Source organism: Octopus sinensis, linkage group LG8 (genome assembly GCF_006345805.1).
Source record: "Octopus sinensis linkage group LG8, ASM634580v1, whole genome shotgun sequence".
NCBI lineage: Eukaryota > Metazoa > Mollusca > Cephalopoda > Octopoda > Octopodidae > Octopus > Octopus sinensis.
Window position 1 is genome coordinate 96948920 of NC_043004.1, and position 20749 is coordinate 96969668.

A 20749-nucleotide genomic window follows, 5' to 3' on the forward strand; every position below is an offset into this window, starting at 1 on the left:
GTCGTATATATGTATATATATATATGCGTGTGTGTGTTTGTGTTTGTCCCCCTAGTATTGCTTGACAACCGATGCTGGTGTGTTTATGTCCACGTTACTTAGCAGTTCGGCAAAAGAGACCAATAGAATAAGTACTGGGCTTACAAAAAAGAATAAGTTCCGGGGTCGAGTTGCTCGATTAAAGGTGGTGCTCCAGCATGACTGCAGTCAAATGACTGAAACAAGTAAAAGAGTAAAAGAGTAAAAGAGTAGGTGAGCTTTATAAATTTAGTTGCTTTCATTGCCTCCTTTAGTTTTTACTTCAATTTTCATGGAAAATTTCTTGCTGCAAATTCTTCTCTATGCATGCAGCAATGAGCAATGAATCCATTTAGCATTTGGCACTTTGCTTTATAAAGTCCTCTGTATTTAGAGAGATTGCAGAAGCTCCCTCAGTTCTGACTTCTAAACATTCTGACTACCCAAATTTATTTTCAAACTATTAAAAATAGATTGATAGACTAATTGGTTGTATATGTTGGCAAAGATTGGTAGAACATTATATCTTTACTGATCATATCTTTAAATTGTCCTCATGTGACTGCAAGAATTCAGCTCAGTTAAAAATATTCCTATTTTAATCAAATTGCAAAGAATAGTATTCATTTCAACCTTTTCGTTACTGTATTTATTTTGAGATGCTATGTGTTTCTTTCAATTACTTTAAATATAACAAAGAATTTAGTAAAATAACTTAGTTATCATTCAACTAGTGTTAGGAACATAAATTGTGACTAAGGTTTGGTGGAAGATTTTAATTCAAAACTTATGAAAACAAGACATTTGTACTCAGAGCCAGAGCCGTTTTCAGCCGGGTTGGTAACGAAAGGGTTAAAACTCTTTTCATTAACTAATTTTAATACTATCAGACATATGTTCTGTTCACTACTTCACAATGTTGTTTGATAATGGAAGCATATCCTAGTTCCTTGCTACTTTGTTTACATGCATTCTAGAGACAATTGTTTTGGCAGGAGGCAGAATTAGTTTCTCTTTCGCCATGTATTGTATGGTTTTCTACTTTTTCCAAGCAAAAGAGACAAATCATTTTCAATGCAAACACAGCCAGATGCTACTTTTCTGTTGACTGTTGTTGTAAAAATAGTTCTTGCTGTCTTCTTCAAAAATATTCAACAGGTCCATTCATGTTTTTCTTTTTTATGCTTCATTTCTAAATGTTGGTAAATTTTGACTGGTTTTATGCCTTCATTGGATAATATTTCATAATAGAACACACTGCAGTTTCTCTTTATTTTCATGGTTGGTGTATATAAATCTATAGCATATGTACTTAGCTCAATATTTATGACTTCTCTCTTTTGAAACTTGAACCAATATTTTACCCCTTTAAATATGTCATATCTTTACCTCTTCCCATACCATTTTTTTATGTATTTTAATGCATTTTCAGTTTCAACCACCAATCCATAATTTCCAGGGTATTATTATATGGTCAATTATATATAAAAATTTTTGCTGATGTAGTTAACATTGTTACGAAGAGAACCATTCACAAAGATACATGTATCATATAATGCTTATCTAAATATGTCATGTTTAAATGTGATCCTTTAAATTAATGACAGTTAAAAATTGTGTTGCATTCGCATGCATCTTTCTAGGAGTGAGAACTGATGGGGCTCCCGTAATGTCACAAGTAGTAAATTTCCGGTTGAGGAGGCATATGATTAATGTGTCATACATCACATTCACAATATATGGTATTCATAACAACAATCTTGAACCTTGTTATTGAACCTTCACTAATATGATTGAGTATTTAAGTTCATAAATATAAAAAAAAAAAAAAACATACATGTAGTCTCTGTATATTGAGGATGGTTCTTTTGTGTGATGTGACTGTATTGAAGTGGATTTCACAGAAAACATGTATGAAATACATGGTATTTTTTTTTTATTTGCCTTGGAGTGAGTAATTATATGTTTACACTGCGTTTAAGTCAGTTACACTGCATTTAAAAATTTTGAACACAGCTAATGGACATTCAGTACTACCTCTGCAAACCTGAGGGTTTGGAGAATGGGGTTGCAGATCCCAGGATGGAAATGACTAATTTATAGGAATCCCCACAGACAGTTAGATTTAAACTTCATTAAAGCTTTGAGAACACACACACACACACACACACACAGATTGTAAGATTTCAATGTGTCAACTCAAAACTATAGATGAAGACACCTATTGGCTGCATGTACACACTGGGAACTAAACCTCAATGACATGTTCTGAAGTGAACTTCTTAACTACAAAACAATACCTGCACCTATACATACATACATACATACATATAGTTTTGATTACAAAGAATCCATAGAGGATCAAGGTATATCAAAGTAAATCATGCTACTAAATGACTCAACAGGTTCACAAAAAGCAGGTAGTTAAGCAATCCATTATTTTAGCACAAAAGGCTTTGATGAAGGAAGGTCTGTGTTGTTAGATAATCCGAAATTTTAATTGAATCCAAAAGTATCCAATGAAGAATGGAACCTTAAGTGTGGTGTAAAAGCAGAAAAATTGGCAATTGGGTTATCTACAATCGTTTCATTAGAAATTTTAATTTTCATGTAAGCACAGTACAATTAGTCAGAATGTGTATGTTACATAATCATCAGGCAATCGGGTAACGAGGTGAGCAAAGACTTGTTGCTTAAGCAACAGACTATCAACAAGATATTTATAAACCAATAATGGAATTTCTCTATGTTCCACTGGACATTCAAATGTATCAGTTCTTCTAAAAACACATAAAATAAGAGGCAAGCCTATCTTCAAAATAAAAAGGATTGCATATTTTAAGCACTTGCCTTTTTTTAATGACTTGTAATAAATACAAGTCTAGATATGGCAGTATAAAGTTGATTAAGTCTGTAAAATTTATTGCATTGGTGTACGGAATTTAAGCTGTGAAAGTAATAACAACATTGAGAAATCAGCAAAAACAATTGAGGCATTTTAGTAACAGAGTCTTGTAAGTGCCACTTTAGCCATTTTCAAGGTTAGTATATCATTTTCTTTATCTCGACGTCTAGAATCCGAAAAAGTTGGGAGGAAGAACTGGTGAGACTTGCCATAAGGTCGAAGATCCGGCTGAAAAAAATTGTACCTCAACACTATAAACATGATGCTCACTCACCCAAACTTGGACCAGAGAGCTTAGTAACACACCATTGTAAGCACACACACTCAATCAATAGCTTTGGTGTGGTCCCTCTATCGTTTATCGAGGTGCTATGGCTCATTTCCTAATATTCCTCGTTACCATCATAACGATAATGGGCTATTATCTTACTATCTTGCCTTACTTACTTTTTAAAGATACTTACCTTGGTATATTAAAACACAAACAATATCTTTGGGGTATCTCTGTATGTTTTTGGTAGGTATTATGGCTAAAATATGTAATGCAGTATATCATTTCTTACTACCGGTATATTCTACAAAATGAGAAAGATGCAGTCATTGTTTCCTCTTTCAAATGCATACATAAATAAATAATTTTACATATGTGGAATAATTGAAGAAGAGTTTCGTAGTCATTTTAAGACCAAAACCAGCTTCCTAACTTCATTCTTTACCGAGATATCACAATCTGAGAGTTGCAAAACTTTGACTGCGTTTTCCTTGGTTTTTAAGTTGTGGCACTTATGATGGTCCATTACTAAAATCTCAATAAGAATTCAACAAGTTCCTGTTTGGGATTAGAACAATAGCATTAGCAAACACAAGTGGAGAACAGAATTCCATAATATATGATACAAGACAATGTTAATATATTAGCTCAATAGGATAAAAGTAGGAGCTAAATCTCCTCCGTCATATTAAACACACCAACTCATCACGAGCTAATGTAATCTCTTACAAGTCTGTCTGAATAAAATTCTTGATGCTTGCGGTTGGAATACATTTCATCACAGTTCTACTGATGTGGGGCGACTGTAAAAGGAAAACGTTAAATTCCTCCTAACCAAGAATTGAAACCAAGTAGACAGCTACATTCTGGTATATATAATATCACCTACATATATAAAACCATTTATATATAAGTAAATATATATATATACATATATGAATGTATAGATATGTATTTATATGTGTATATGTGTCTATATATATATATACATACATATATATAAATATATATATACATACACCCACATATATATATAGGAGTGTATATGCATGTATATATATAGTCTGAGAAAAAGCATTGATAATGATGATAACAATGACAGCAGTGATAGTGGTGATGGTGGCAGCGGTGGTGTTGGTGGTAATAATAAATTTCAGGGTTGGTGGTTGAGAGAGAGGTGGGAGAAATAATAGCACTAAAAGAAAACAGAAGAAAGAAGAGAAAAGTCTTTTATTAATACAATATTAATCTTGCAGCAATGAAATGTGTTTAATTAATAGTAATATTCATTTATTCTATTCTCTATTTATCTTGCTGTCTATCTATTTAATTATTTATTCACACGTATGCACACACACACACATGCAATACATACACACAAGCACATACACATTTCTACATGCTTATATGTGTATATATATATACATATAAGCTCGTATATATATATATATATATGTGTGTGTATATATATATATCTGTATATATACATATATATATACATATATAATATATATAATATATATATATATATATATTTGCATACATATTTATGCTTGTGGATGATTTAATGTGCCTTATGCGTAAATATATTTATAACTCTAAAAATCTCTGCCTGTTGCCTCATTCACCTCTTTGTATCTATTCATCTATATAACATACATACATTATATATACATAGATGTATATATTCATATATATTTCTATCTATGTATATCTATATCTATCTACATATATCCTTATGTATATATATTATTATGCTTATATATTATTTATGGTATATATGCATATATATATATACATATATATGTGTATATATATATATATATATATATATATATATATATATATATATATATATATATGTGTATATATATATATATATATATATATATTGATGTGTATAAATACATGCATATATATATATAATATATGTATGTATATATAATTATCAGTGTGTTTGTTTGTTCTCTATGTTTTTCTCTTCCAATTTTCCTCTCAGCATTCTCTAATGGATGGTATAATGGTTTTAGTATTGGCATTTTATTTTTTTCCTCGCCAATTTCCTGATTTATTTTCTCTTGTCTTTGATAAGTCATCAAATATACTATGGCAGAGAATAAGAGAGAAAGTTGCAGAGATATTCACAAAGAGTCAAAGCATTATGTACTCCACAGATCATAGATACATGTGAGATATCACTGCATATATACATACATATATTTTCATATATATATATATACACACATACAGACACATGTATACATATACTATTTATGTTTAAATGCACACACACATACATATACATACATATATACACACATATATGTATGTGCATTCACAGTAATATATATATGTATACACTTGTGTGCATATGTGTTGTTTATGAGTAGTTTTATGTAGTTCTATTTCTTATTATGTGTGTATGAGTTTGTCTTTGTGTATGTATCTGTACGTGCACAAATACTTTATGTGAGATTATTTAGGGCACACCTGACATCTATGTCCCATAAGGGTTTCATGCCGAACTATGCACATGAACAAAATATTTATACTCATCTGTCCGTCTGTCTATCCATCTATCTATCTATCTATCTATCTATCTATCTATCTATCTATCTATCTATCTATCTATCTATCTATCTATCTATGTTTCTATCTACCTGTCTATCCATCTATCCATCTCTCTCTCTCTCTCTCTATCTATCTATCTGTCTATCTATCTATCTATCCATCTATCTATCTATCTATCCCTCTCTCGTCACATGCACACATGCATATATATATATATATACATACACATATACATATATATGAAAAACATATGTACATGTATGTACACACACTTATATGTGTATGTATATATACATATATATATATATATATATACACACACATATGATACATATGTAAATATGTATGAATATATGTATTTATTTTAAATATGTATGTAAGTTTATGCATGTATGTGTAGCTGTCTTGCACTACGCAGAAGATTACCCACATTGATGTTTATGTACATATGCATAAAACTTCATATTCCTACATAAAATGGCAAGATATGATTGATTTGTTGTGGTGAAGAAGCCGTAATTACTTCTCTGATCTTAATGAAACTGTATGGATGTTTGTATAATGATGTGCTTTTATGTTCATGCTGGTGTGTGTATGTATATATATATACAGATGCGTGAATCTGTTTGCAAACATAGAAATGCATTCTTGAACACACAAGCACCCATAAATTCATATATACACCCTACATACACATGAAAATATATTACATACATATGCATATAAGTAGAGTTATATATACGTGTGTATAAGTATGTATATATGCTATATATGTATATATATATATATGAATATGCATATACATACACATATATATGGATATATACGTATATACATATGTGTATATATATATATACATATATATATATATATATACATACATTCATACATATATATGCATATATATATGTATATATATATATATATATGTATATATATATATATATATATATATGGATATATACATATATATATATATATATATATATATTTATATATCCATCACTAAAACAAATGTACACTCGAACATTTCTGAATGGCATTCCCTACATATTTTTGTACACTTACATACGTGTTCAAATTTATGGCTAAATATATTTTTGTGTACATGAATCTTTGTATTACTACCATTTGTTTTTGTGAGTATTAATATTTGTTATGTACTTCTGTAATGTGTGAGTGTTTATATTTTATGGTACATCTCTAATCTTATCTGATATTGGGTGGGCAGCCGGTAAGGAAAAAATACAATCACTATTGACTTATTACATATCATCAAGTTATGAGATATATATCATTTCATTTACTATTTTCGTTATTTATCCAGTTGTTTAGTCATATTATATATATATATGTGTGTGTGTGTTTGTGAGTGTCAATATACATATATGCATGTGTGTGTGCATGCGTGTACATGTGTGCCTGTTTGTATGTATAAGTATCAAATATATTATATATATATATATATATATTATATATATGCCAGATAATTATACATACATATCAAGTTTGTGTATGTGTATAAGTGTACATATGTGTATATTTATGTTATACTATTTAGATGTTTGCATTATCTATATGTCTATATTTATCTCTCTCTACACACATAATTATGTATATATACTCATAGTATATGTATACACACACACATACACATATACATACATACATACACATATAAAGAAACATATATATATATATATATATATATATATACATATATATAAATATATATAAATATATATTTATATATACACATACATATATATATACATATATACTATGGTGTATATATATTATATATATATATATATATATATATTTGTAATTATGTGTGTCTGTTTAGATTCTTTTATTTATATTTATATTGACATTTATTTAAATTTTATTACTAGTTTCCTAATTTCTACATTAACCTTCAAATCATTAATTCTTATTTACTTGTTCACAGAAAACAATCAAGTGTAGAAAGAAATATGGCTTTCCAAAACTTTGCCAAGAAGATGAGAATTGAAAAGAACAAAAGAAAAAAAGAAGAAGAAAAAGAAAAAACACCCTGCAAAATAAAATAGATAAAACAAAAATCATGGTGGTGTTTGTAGGCAGCAAAAATGGAAGTGTAATGGGGAGAAGTGTTCATAATATGAAATGTTGATGTATAGTTCATATCAAGATGCACACACATGTATACATGAAAATAAATGTATGTGGACATAATTGTGTAAATTTGGGATGTATAATATATGATTATCTATGAGATGGATAAGACATATGTTAGTTTGCTCAGGCAATTTCACATTGAATGTATATGCATTTGTGTAAGGGAATATACACCCAGCCATACATATATGTATGTATATATATATGTGTGTGTATGTGTGTATATACATATATATACTCATACACACACAAATGCTTTTGTATGGGCATGTGTGCATATAAATACATATATATACATACATAAATATATATACAGACACATACATACATTCATGTATATATATACACACACACACACACACATACATTCATATATATATATGAATTCGTGTGCTTGTGTATTCATACATACATATATGTATATATATATATATATATATATATATATATACACACATACATTCATATATATATATATATATATATATATATATATGTATGTATGAATACACAAGCACATGAATGCTCATATATAGGGGAGCTATATATATTTGTGAGTATATGTGTCCTGATAGAGTTCATTTAATTTCATCCATGATAAACATATGTGACAATATTCATTAATTAACCGCTCTGCAGTAGCACTGAAGTAATTATACAACATCCAATATTATTTTTACTGAATGCACATCAAAGTAATTTATCAGATATGCATGTTCCTTAGCATATTGCTACCTATATTTATATATGTGTGTATGTGTGCTTGTATATTACTAACACTCACACATTTACAATCATACATACACAAACACTTTGCACACATATATATGTAGAAGGTCTCTATCTTAATTTGAACCTGGATTCTTTTGCCAATTAGAAGGTTTTAGTAATCAACAAAACAGGATCTTTCAAGCTGATTGATGACGCTGTGAATAATGTAACCAATGATGGCCAACAACTACACATCAAGTTCTTTGATTGGCTCAGCAAAAATTGTAGAGAATATAAAATTGTTAACTGAAAACCAGTCAAGTTTTAATTAACTTAAATGCTGCTTACAGATTTAGTAGCAAACAATGAGATTACAATCAGTCAAACACAGATAGATAAGCAGACAGTGAGAGACAGAGAGAGACTATGTTCGAAATCACTTGCACCTTGGCAGTTATATTGATCAGTATTAACATTGTGAAACACCCAATGGCCAAACTGCTACTAACATAAAATTCAACCATGGCGCAGGACACACACATTATTCCACTCATGCTTATTCTCTCCTTATATCTATGACTCTTGTTTTCTTCTATACAAGCTGACTACGATGTTAATCTTATTTTCCCAACTCCATTCTTTCATGTTCTTTTCTTGGAACAGACGTGTCCCCTGTTCAATGAGTAAACAATGAAACAGATGATGACCTTAATAGAACCGGCAACTCTTAATTTTCTCTGAACCCTTTCCGCTTTGTCAAATTAATCTACTTGTTCAATATATATATATGCATGTATAAGCGTATGTGTGTGTAAGAGCGTGTGTGTGTGTGTGTGGCTTTGATGAAAATAGTTATGAAACATTATTTGACTTCTTTGTAATAAAAGTGTTGGCAGAAATGTGGTGTTTCATGGAGGTTAAATATAATGTAGAAAAATCAATGAGGTTGAAACTAAGAAAGAATGCTTTGAGAGTCAGAGAAATAACAACACTGAATGGGGATTGCTTGGCCTCTTTAAATCCATTCAAGTCTGTTCTTTTCAATCTTTACACTGAAAAAAAAAAAAACCCATGACTGCCATTTCAGAACAAACCTTCTATTGTAAATTTTAGTTATACATCTACTAATGCTGAATCCTTTAAATGTTTACATATCAAACACAGTTCAATTACCTAATTTTAAATTGCTTATAGTAGATTATAAAACGACAAATTTGGCACTATTCTGATTATAGAATTATATTTTGAATTGCATTACACATATGCACACACACACTTTTACCAGAGTATATATGTATATCGATATATAAATATGAATGTATTGTGTATATTATATATATATATATATAAATGTATACATGTTATACATTTATCTATCTATCTATCTATCTATCTATCTATCTATCTATCTATCTATCTATCTATCTATATATCTATCTATCTATCTATCTATCTATCTATCTATCTATTTATCTATATATATATATATATATATATTAGCTGGTTATAACGAAAATACAGCAGGCAAGTACATCATGCCCAAAACTCAGTACATCTAGTGGGATATCCCCTGTTTTATCCATGTATGTGATATGACAGAGACAGCAGAGATTCATACAACACAATTAGATGCACAATATCCTATCCATATCAGGCAGTTGCACGATGGTTTGAAACGATCATCATACTGAATAATGACTAAAGGGTTAAATCTATCTTCCATTGCCTTCATCACTTATTATTATATATATAATATTATTACTGTTGAGTGAGCGAGCAGCGCATGCCATCAGAGTGGCACTGGGGTAAAATATATGAAACCTAATTATGACTAGTGAAGGCACATGGCTCAGTGGTTAGAGCATCGAGATTATGATTGTGTGGTTGTGAGCTTGAATCCCAGACCGAGCTGCGTGTTGTGTTCTTGAGCAAGACTCTTTATTTCATGCTGCTCCAGTTCACTCAGCTGTAGAAATGAGTTGCGACATCACTGTATAGACCAAGCTGTATCGGCCTTTGCCTTTCCTTTGGATAACACTGGTGATGTGGAGAGGGGAGGCCGGTATGCATGGGCGACTGCTGGTCTTCCATAAACAACCTTGCTCAGACTTGTGCCTAGGAGGGTAACTTTCTAGGTGCAATCCCATTGTCAGTGTCATGAGTGAAGGGTGTCTCAGAATCATGACTACCCATCTGATAAGGGTACACCAGGCACAGGCATCATAACCATATTCATGTGACATGGTGATCTTATATCAAGATAAACAGCGAGTGACCTTGCAGGTGGAGCCCAGTTGGAATTTTCTTCATGCTGAGTAGCACAACCTGCTCAAAAGATCCCTGAATAAGGTTTGTTTAAGGATGATAAACGAAACACCCATGTTTCCAGAGGTGATTTATTCAAACCCCAAAGAATCCCTCTCAACACATGGCTATGATGCTCTCCCACTACTTCTGCTCGTGATCAGAGATGCACATATCGTCAGCCACTAATGGACATGCTCAACTGGTTAAGGTCAAGCAACCGACAAGCAAATCCGTGGTATGGAGCAAAATATTTGCTGTAGCCCATCTTTTATACTAAGGCAAAACAATGTACATGGTAACACTTCCAATCAGTTAAGCTCAAACGCCATGAGGTCCACTACCTTATAATGCAACTGGGTATATATGCATATATATATGTATATGTGTTTGTGTATATCTTTATATATATATATATATATATGTACACACATAAATTCTCCTTCTTCTTCTTCTTCTTCTTCTCTTCTTCTTATTATTATTATTATTATTATTTTGAATAATAATAATAATAATAACAACAACAATAATAATAATAATATCAAATAATAACGTTGCAGACAGTGACTTCAAAGTGCCAGCCAGGTAACCCATTGTTGGACAATGGCTTAGCAGGCTGAATCTTTGAAGTCACTGTCAACAAAACTCTTGTTAAGAATAGTAGATTTGTACTCTAATACTGTATAGGGTAATCCATCAGATTAATGTAAAATTGCTTTTATTGTAACTGAACATAGAAGCACACATACATATGTACATGTGTGTGTGTGTGTATATATATATATATATATATATATATGTATATATATATATGTATATATATATATGTATATATATATACATATATATACATATATACACATATACATGTATATATATATATATATATATATATATATATATATATATATATATATATATATATGAAATCGAAATCGATCAAAAATCAATGGAAATTGTAGTTGTGATACCAGTGCCGGTGGCACATAAAAGAACCATCCAAATGTGGCCATTGCCAGAGCCGCCTCAACTGACCTCCATGCCGGTGGCATGTAAAAAGCACCAACCAATCGTGGCCGTTGCCAGCCTCGCCTGGCACCTGTGCCGGTGGCACGTACAAAGCACCCACTACACTCACGGAGTGGTTGGCATTAGGAAGGGCATCCAGCTGTAGAAACACTGCCAGATCAGACTAGGCCTGGTGCAGCCTCTCAGCTTCCAGACCCCGGTCGAACCATCCAACCCATGCTAGCATGGATGCCAGATGTTAACTGATGATGATGAAGATGATAATATCTTTATATATAAAAGTCAAGTTGTGTGTCTGTCTCCTACGATTTAGATTCCTAACTACTCCCACATTTTGCGGTGCAGTTTAACCAAAGCCGGGTATCTTATAGTCATGATTCATATCGAGCCCTTCTGGGTATTAGCATGCGTCTACAATGAGTCTACGATTAAAAAAAAAATTTACCATCACTTTTTCCATTTTAATGCATTTTTTTCGCTATTATATAAGGGAAGTAACTCTCTAAAAATGTCTACGATGAGTCAACGATTTAAAAAAAAATTTACCATAATTTTTTTTCCATTTGTAATGCATTTTTTTGCTATTTTTTGGCTATAACTCTCTAAAAATGCTTATATAGTTATTTCCCTTACAAACCCGAGCAACGCCAGGCGATACCGCTAGTATATATATATAAACATGTATGTATATATTTATATATGTGTGTGCATGTGTATGTATGCATGTATATGTATGTATGTATATATGTATAATGTATATATGTATATATATACTTGCAGATATATATTTACACGCACACCCATATTTACAAAATTTATCTTGATCCTCATGTTTACATTTCAAGTTTTATCAAGGAGTGGTTTGTTGTGCAAAGTATTGCCTCAGTATAACAAAAGTCAGCATTGCCAATTAACAGATTAGAAACTGACTTCTTGATAAACATGAAATTACTTTGCTACTGATTCCTTATTTCGTTATAAGAAGAATCCCACTGTGAGAATGAAAATCGCCTTTAATTGAAAATCCTTGTTAACTTAGAATCTGTTAATCGAAAATCAGTGTTAATTGTATCAGGTTGGTTTTTGTCATGATGACCGGAACATTTAAATGTAGGGTTTCATATTTGTTCATATGTGGTGATGTCAACAACGAAAGTAGAATTTGGCTGAAGGCTACTTGCACTAGAAAATCTAAGAAATTTGTAGGAATTCAATGGATTTTTGCGTATTTATACGTACATAGGAATACAATACACACACACATATATACATAAACTACATACATATAGTCATATATATCTGTGTATGACAAGGTTTTCAGTACTTTATATCTGTGATTACATTGTTTACCAGTGTTATATCTGTGTAATATACTTGATCAGTAATTTTACGTATGTGTATGTATGTGCGTGTGCGCGTGTATTTGGTATTGGGTTGTCCAGAAAGTTTGTGCCGATTTATATTAGCTTACCTTTCGACTTATGGAAGATAAGAAAGTTCATTTCTGGCACTTGATGCTTTGGGAACTAAACAAAAATTGCTGCAGCTCGGCTGGGATGTGTTACCCCATCTTCCATATTCACCTGATATTGCTCCTTCAGATTTCCACTTATTCAGGTCTCTGCAGAATAGTCTTAGGGGTAAAAATTTCAATTCCTTAGATGACGTAAAAAGATACCTTGATGAATTCTTTGCCATGAAACTACCTCAGTTCTGGGAAGAGTGTATTTTCAAGTTAAAGGAAAGATGGAGACGCATTGTGCAACAAAATGTTTCATATTTGGTTAATTAAAAATGTAATGGCAAGTATTTATTGACCTTTTTCTTTCCTTTAAAAATTGGCATGAACTTCCCGGACAACCCAATATATTTTGTCATACTTCATATCTGTGTGAGGCGTTTATCTGTATAATTTCATCATGATTATGATCTTCATCTCTATGACGATCATCACCATCATCACTACCAACACCAACCTCTCAATGCCACCACCATCTTCCTTGTCGTTATGTCATCATCAGTCTGTTTTCCAAGCTGGCATTGTTTTGGCAGTTCAATGAGTTGGAGGACCTAATTTTTTCTCCAATCTCTTAGTTTGATATGGCTTCTATAGATGGATTCCCTTCCAAATACCAATCACTTTACTGAGTGTTTCAGAACATTAAAAGAACATCCGAGCATGATCGTTGCCAGGGCCACAGATTGGCTCCTGTGTCAGTGACATGTGAAAAGTAGCATTCGAGCATGATCGTTGCCAGGGCCACAGATTGGCTCCTGTGTCAGTGACATGTGAAAAGTAGCATTCGAGCATGATCGTTGCCAGGGCCACAGATTGGCTCCTGTGTCAGTGACATGTGAAAAGTACCATTCGAGCATGATCGTTGCCAGGGCCACAGATTGGCTCCTGTGTCAGTGACATGTGAAAAGTACCATTCGTGCATGATCGTTGCCAGCGTTGTTTTAGCGGCACATGTGCTGGTGACACGTGGAAAATAACATTCGAGTATGGTCGTTGCCGGTGCCACTGGACTGGCTCCCATGCAGATAGCACATAAAAACACCTTTTGAGTGATGTTGTTGCCAGAACCACTTGACTGGCCTTCATGCCAGTGGCACATAAAATGCACCCACTACACTCTCGGAGTGGTTGGCATTAGGAAGGGCATCCAGCAGCAAAAACTTTACCAGATCAGATTGAGCCTGGTACAGCCTCTGGAAAGTGGATGTAAAATGATGATATATCTATATATATATATATATATATATTACATTATATAAAAGGGCTTAGTAAAATAAATTACTTTGCCGCATACTGAACTCATTAGAAATAGCAGCTAAAAAACTTTTTTAAAGCTATTTCTAATACTTAAAGAAAATCTCTCTCATTTATAGTGTTTGCTTAATTCAACTCACAAAAGTTTGGGGGTAAGGACATCGAAAAATCAAATGCTAAGGTTATTTGAGAACGTACGTTTCAAGATTAGTCAAAACAACACTTCTATCATCAGCTCAGAATTCCTTGGTTTGGATTTGGAAACCTGGAAATAAGAACATACCCTTTCGAAGATCTGCTCGTAACTAACAGTGCCACAATTCAAATAAGCAAGCGAAGAATCTCTGTTCTCCTCCTTTCCACCAGCTTGTTAAATCATCAGACACTATGCTTATTTCGGTAAAATCGAAGCATTAATCAGAGGGAGATTATTATAATTTCAACATTGAGGGCAAATTAATTAATTATTAATCATTTCACCAAGTGTTCAGTATGCAAAGGGACCATTAAGGCGAATTCATTATTACATTATATAAAAGGGCTTAGTAAAATAAATTACTTTGCTGCATACTGAACTCATTAGAAATAGCAGCTAAAAAACTTTTTTAAAGCTATTCTATACTTAAAGAAATGTCTCTCATATATAGTGTTTGCTTAATTCAACTCACAAAAGTTTGGGGGTAAGGACATCGAAAAATCAAATGCTAAGGTTATTTGAGAACGTACGTTTCAAGATAGTCAAAACAACACTTCTATCATCAGCTCAGAAATTCCTTGGTTTGGATTTGGAAACACTGGAAATAAGAACATACCCTTTCGAAGATCTGCTCGTAACTAACAGTGCCAACAATTCAAATAAGCAAGCGAAGAATCTCTGTTCTCCCCTTTCCACCAGCGTGGGTTAAAATCATCAGACACTATGCTTATTTCGGTAAAATCCGAAGCATTTTGATTTTTCGATGTCCTTACCCCAAAACTTTTGTGAGTTGAATTAAGCAAACACTATATATGAGAGAGATTTTCTTTAAGTATTAGAAATAGCTTTAAAAAAGTTTTTTAGCTGCTATTTCTAATGAGTTCAGTATGCGGCAAAGTAATTTATTTTACTAAGCCCTTTTATATAATGTAATAATTTGAATTCGCCTGAATGGTCCCTTTGCATACTGAACACTTGGTGAAATTGATTATAATTAATTAATTTTGCCCTCAATTGTTGAAATTATAATTAATCTCCCTCTGATTAATGCTTCGGATTTAACCGAAATAAGCATAGTGTCTGATGATTTTAACCACGCTGGTGGAAAGGGGAGAACAGAGATTCTTCGCTTGCTTATTTGAATTTGTTGGCACTGTTAGTTACGAGCAGATCTTCGAAAGGGTATGTTCTTATTTCCAGTGTTTCCAAATCCAAACCAAGGAATTTCTGAGCTGATGATAGAAGTGTTGTTTTGACTAATCTTGAAACGTACGTTCTCAAATAACCTTAGCATTTGATTTTTCGATGTCCTTACCCCCAAACTTTTGTGAGTTGAATTAAGCAAACACTATATATGAGAGAGATTTTCTTTAAGTATTAGAAATAGCTTTAAAAAAGTTTTTTAGCTGCTATTTCTAATGAGTTCAGTATGCGGCAAAGTAATTTATTTTACTAAGCCCTTTTATATAATGTAATAATTTGAATTCGCCTTGAATGGTCCCTTTGCATACTGAACACTTGGTGAAATTGATTAATAATTAATTAATTTTGCCCTCAATTGTTGAAATTATATTATATATATATATATATATATATATCTGAGATAGAGCTTGTCAGTACTTTATCTATGTAATTTATAAGTTATTGGTATTTATCTTTGGGATATAGTTTATATCATTTTATCAGTGAGATTAGTATTTTTCTTACACTTATACCCTGTTGCATCAACATCATTGGCTCATTTTAAACACTGTAAAAGTCCCAGTTCTTATATTGAGATATTGACACCTAAAACAGGATAAACAAGGATATTTCACTTGTAATTTTCCCAACAAAAAACAAGGCAGGAATTGAGTTCTACACTTGCAATTTCAAGTGATTTTTGCTATTTATTTTCTTTTTTTCTCACCAGATTTGTATGTTTGGCAATTGTCTGTTTAAAATCACAGCTCTATCATGTTTTCTCAGTTTGCCACCTAGATATAGATTACTGTTGTTGACATGAATATTTGAAGCACTTGTTCACAGACATTTCCATTTCACTAGACATCATTCACTTCTACTTGCTGTACTGTAAACAAACCTGTCACATGACTAGTACCTTAAATATAGTTTATGGCATAATGACATGAAATTGTTGTGCTAAAGCAGATGTCTACCAGACCTGTCTGTGTTAAATGTATTGTAGCTACATGTCAGCTGATTGATTCTTAAGCTAGATTTATTGTAAATCGGCTTTGATCTTTCTTTCTTTCCTTTTTTTCCATAAATCTTTTTTTGAGATGTCTGACCTTTCCACTGTTCTAATGGCACATCAAAACATATTGGAATCTTTATTAAATTCACTTCTCTGCTGGGTCTGTTCATATCTTTATCTCAAGACTACAGTGTTACCCGTTATGTGGTGGGTAATGTTAAGAGTTTATATTTAGCAAGCACAAAATGTTACATAAGTACAATCATTTTAATTTTAGCTTTTTAAATTTCATGGTAAATGTATTCTCAGGAAATGAATACCAATTTTCAAAATGAAACATTTATTAAATTAAGATTAAACAAATTTCTTGTTAGTATATTTGCAATAAATATTTTGCCACTAACATTAAAACTCTATAGAGTTTGGGGAGAGCCATTTTCTTTTTGTGCCTTATTATGTAACACACTCATCGGTAAAATTTCCACGTTTTTCTTATTTTTATTTTCCTAACATTTTCGTTGCGTCTTGCAACCTTTTCAATAGTTTTTAGGAAAATAAAAATAAGAAAAAGCGTGGAAATTTTACCGGTGAGTGTGTTACATAATAAGGCACAAAAAGAAAATTACTCTCCCCAGACACAATAGAATATGCTTCAATACGTGAACTCATATAAAGAATCTTGCAAACCAAATCCCAAAACGAAACATTAATACTGATTAGCTATCAAATAATAAGAGACGTTAAATTAGTATGCTCCACTGGATGTGTAATGTCAGTGTGCATATATGACAGAGTGTAAGTGCTCTGAGAGAAAAGTTGGACATACGAAGCATCAGAGGTGGTGTGCGACAGAGACTACTGTGTTGGTATGGTCATGTGTTGCAAATGAATGAGGACAGCTGAGTGAAGAAGTGTCACACCCTAACAGCGGAAGGAATCTGCGGAAGAGGTAAACCCGGGAAGACATGGGACGAGGTGGAGAAGTATGACCTTCGAAGGTTGGGCCTCACAGAGGCAATGACAAGTGACCAAGACCTTTGGAGATATGTTGTGATTGGGAAAACCCATCAAACCAAGTGAGATCGTAGCCGTGGCTAATGCCAGTGTCACATAACTGGCCCTTTTAAAAGTACCCTTCAATTGTCAGGCATTATGCTGTGCTTGAGAAAATATGTTGAGTCAAGCGAAATCGTGGTCATGAGCGATGCTAGTGCGACCTGAGTGTCTCCCATGTCAGTAGCGTGTAAAAAGCACCAATCAAGTGTGGACAATGCCAGTGCCACCTGACCGGCACCAGTGCCAGTGACATGTAAAAAGCACCCAATACACTCTCGGAGTGGTTGGCATTAGCAAGGGTGTCCAGCTGTAGACACCTTGCCAGATCAGATTGGAGCCTGGTGCAGTCTCCTGGCTTGCCAATCCTCAGTCAAACCGTCCAACACATGCCAACATGGAAAGCGGACGTTAAACGATGATGATGATGATAATGTTAAATTATCTGTTATAACACAAAGCAAAGCATGTTCCAAAGATATAGTAGTTGACATGTTAGTATATACTAACAAGAGCACTCAGAGAGAGAGAGAGCACAAACCTCTGCCAAGTCAACACCAACGTCCTCTCAACGATTAGTTAGAGATGATTTTTAAAATGAGATTATCTGAAATAAACTCGACTGCTCTCACAAACGAGAGTATTAAAAACGAACCCAACCACTCTCAAAAATTAAGTAAAGAAAATAAGAAAAATAATCCAGAATCCTTGTCCTGTATCAGATCGATCCCAAAATCTAATTAGTTCGTGCCAGTTATGAGGCCAAACATCCCTGAAAGTTTCATCCGAATCCATCCTGTAGTTCTTGAGATATCTTATCCACAGTCAAACGAGCAAATGAAGAAACAAATACGACTGAAAACAATACCTCTGCCTTCGCTAAGGCAGAGCTAATAAGGGGAAACAGATAAATTTAATGAATCAAACCTATCTACCTTGTGGGCATGGACTTGTAGAGATGAAGACACACTGCCATTTATATTTATAGATATATTGATAGCATCCTTATTGTTTCTATTTTCCAGAAGGAGTCAGTATTAACCTTTTGATACCAGCCCACATGAAACCTACAGCTGGTTCTATAATACAAAACTGTCCTTCTTAAATTGCTCACTTTTAATTCTAAAGCACTCATCATTAATATAAGGAAAAATATGCTTTGGTTAAGTTACATTAAAAGCTAGCGTTAGGATGGAAAAATTATCCTTCAAAATTTTGATTATTTTGAAAATTAATTGAAACACATAGGAAGTGTTTTTCATTTGAAACATTATCATAAATATATTAAATAATGTTATAAAAGAAACTTCTTTATTTTGATTTATATTTTCTAGTATGATGTCTTTAATAATATGGAATATGTTTGCCTTTTAGGCAGACATGTTCTGATCGGTGATGCTTCTCAAGTACAGGTTAGCTCTCTTGTCTTCTGATATGGTTTTCAATGGACAACTTACTTCTCATGCATACGTCCTATGATTGGAATGTCATATGTAGGAAGTCCTTATGCTGTTCTTGCATTACATTTGGTTCTTGTACTAGAGCAGAAATGACTGTTGTTGGGATTAAAAATTTTTTCTGATGTTGTACTTCCTATACATTCAATAGAGTTTTTCCTGTTTATTTCTGACAGTAAGGAAGTGTTACTGAAGCTATTATTTATCAATAGATTCTCAGAACCTTTATATAGCTATCTGGATTTCAATTAGACCTTGCATCAGGATATTTTCTAGGAATATTAGAAGATCACTGTCTTCCACTATAATGGACGCTTCATTTCCAGTTTCTTTCTTTGAGATACCTCATTAAATTTTTACCTGATCATAACCTGCAATATTAAAAAACAAGATAAAGGAGACATAGGATAACACTGTCTTAGTTTCATTAAGACTGAAAATAAGACGTGATAGTCGTGGCTGGAACATCTAATCATCTTGCATCTAGGATACTCTGGGAGTTGCAACAGTTCCTGCTATCAGGACTTGTTTTTAATTTTTGACCATTCTTTAAAAAGATATTGTAACAAATTATTACAGCCAAAAGTAACTATTTATTGAAAATCCCCCCAAAGCTTTGCTTAAAACTCAAGAAAACGAGACACAAACACTGACACACACAGACACAGAAAAAATATATTTGAATACACACACATACATATACAATGGGCTTCTTTCAGTTTTCATGTAACAAATCCATTTACAAATTTTGATCATCCTGAAGCTAAGCCCAAAGTGCCATGCAATGAGTCTGGACATAAAATCACATCTCTTGAGGAGCAAGTTTCTTAACCACAAAGCCATGCCTACAACTAAAAGTTATTTATTATTTTTCGAAAGGTGCAACTATTTCATCTTGGAACAGAAAAAGACAAAAAATTTGGCAGCTGTAACCAATATAATGTAGTGTTCCACCATTTCTGTCACTCAATTTCTTTTCATTATCTCAGTACTAATAACAATTAATAGTAATTTTAAAAAGTATTTATCTTGATCTTCAATCTAAAATATTTGTCTCTCTGTCTAGTAATCTATCGAACTGTCTATTTTTGTATTCATTTATAA

The 20749-nt window shown here is 32.5% G+C and overlaps 1 long non-coding RNA gene across 1 annotated transcript; it reads right to left on the reverse strand.

Annotated features, from left to right (window-relative positions):
* Positions 1-3204: 3204 nt before the first annotated feature.
* LOC118764643 lies at positions 3205-20069 on the reverse strand. The gene is made up of 3 exons (XR_005000461.1): positions 20060-20069; positions 14495-14502; positions 3205-3369 (listed from the first exon to the last, which is right to left on the reverse strand). It is a non-coding gene; the product is annotated as an uncharacterized LOC118764643 (long non-coding RNA).
* Between the last annotated feature and the right edge of the window lie 680 nt (positions 20070-20749).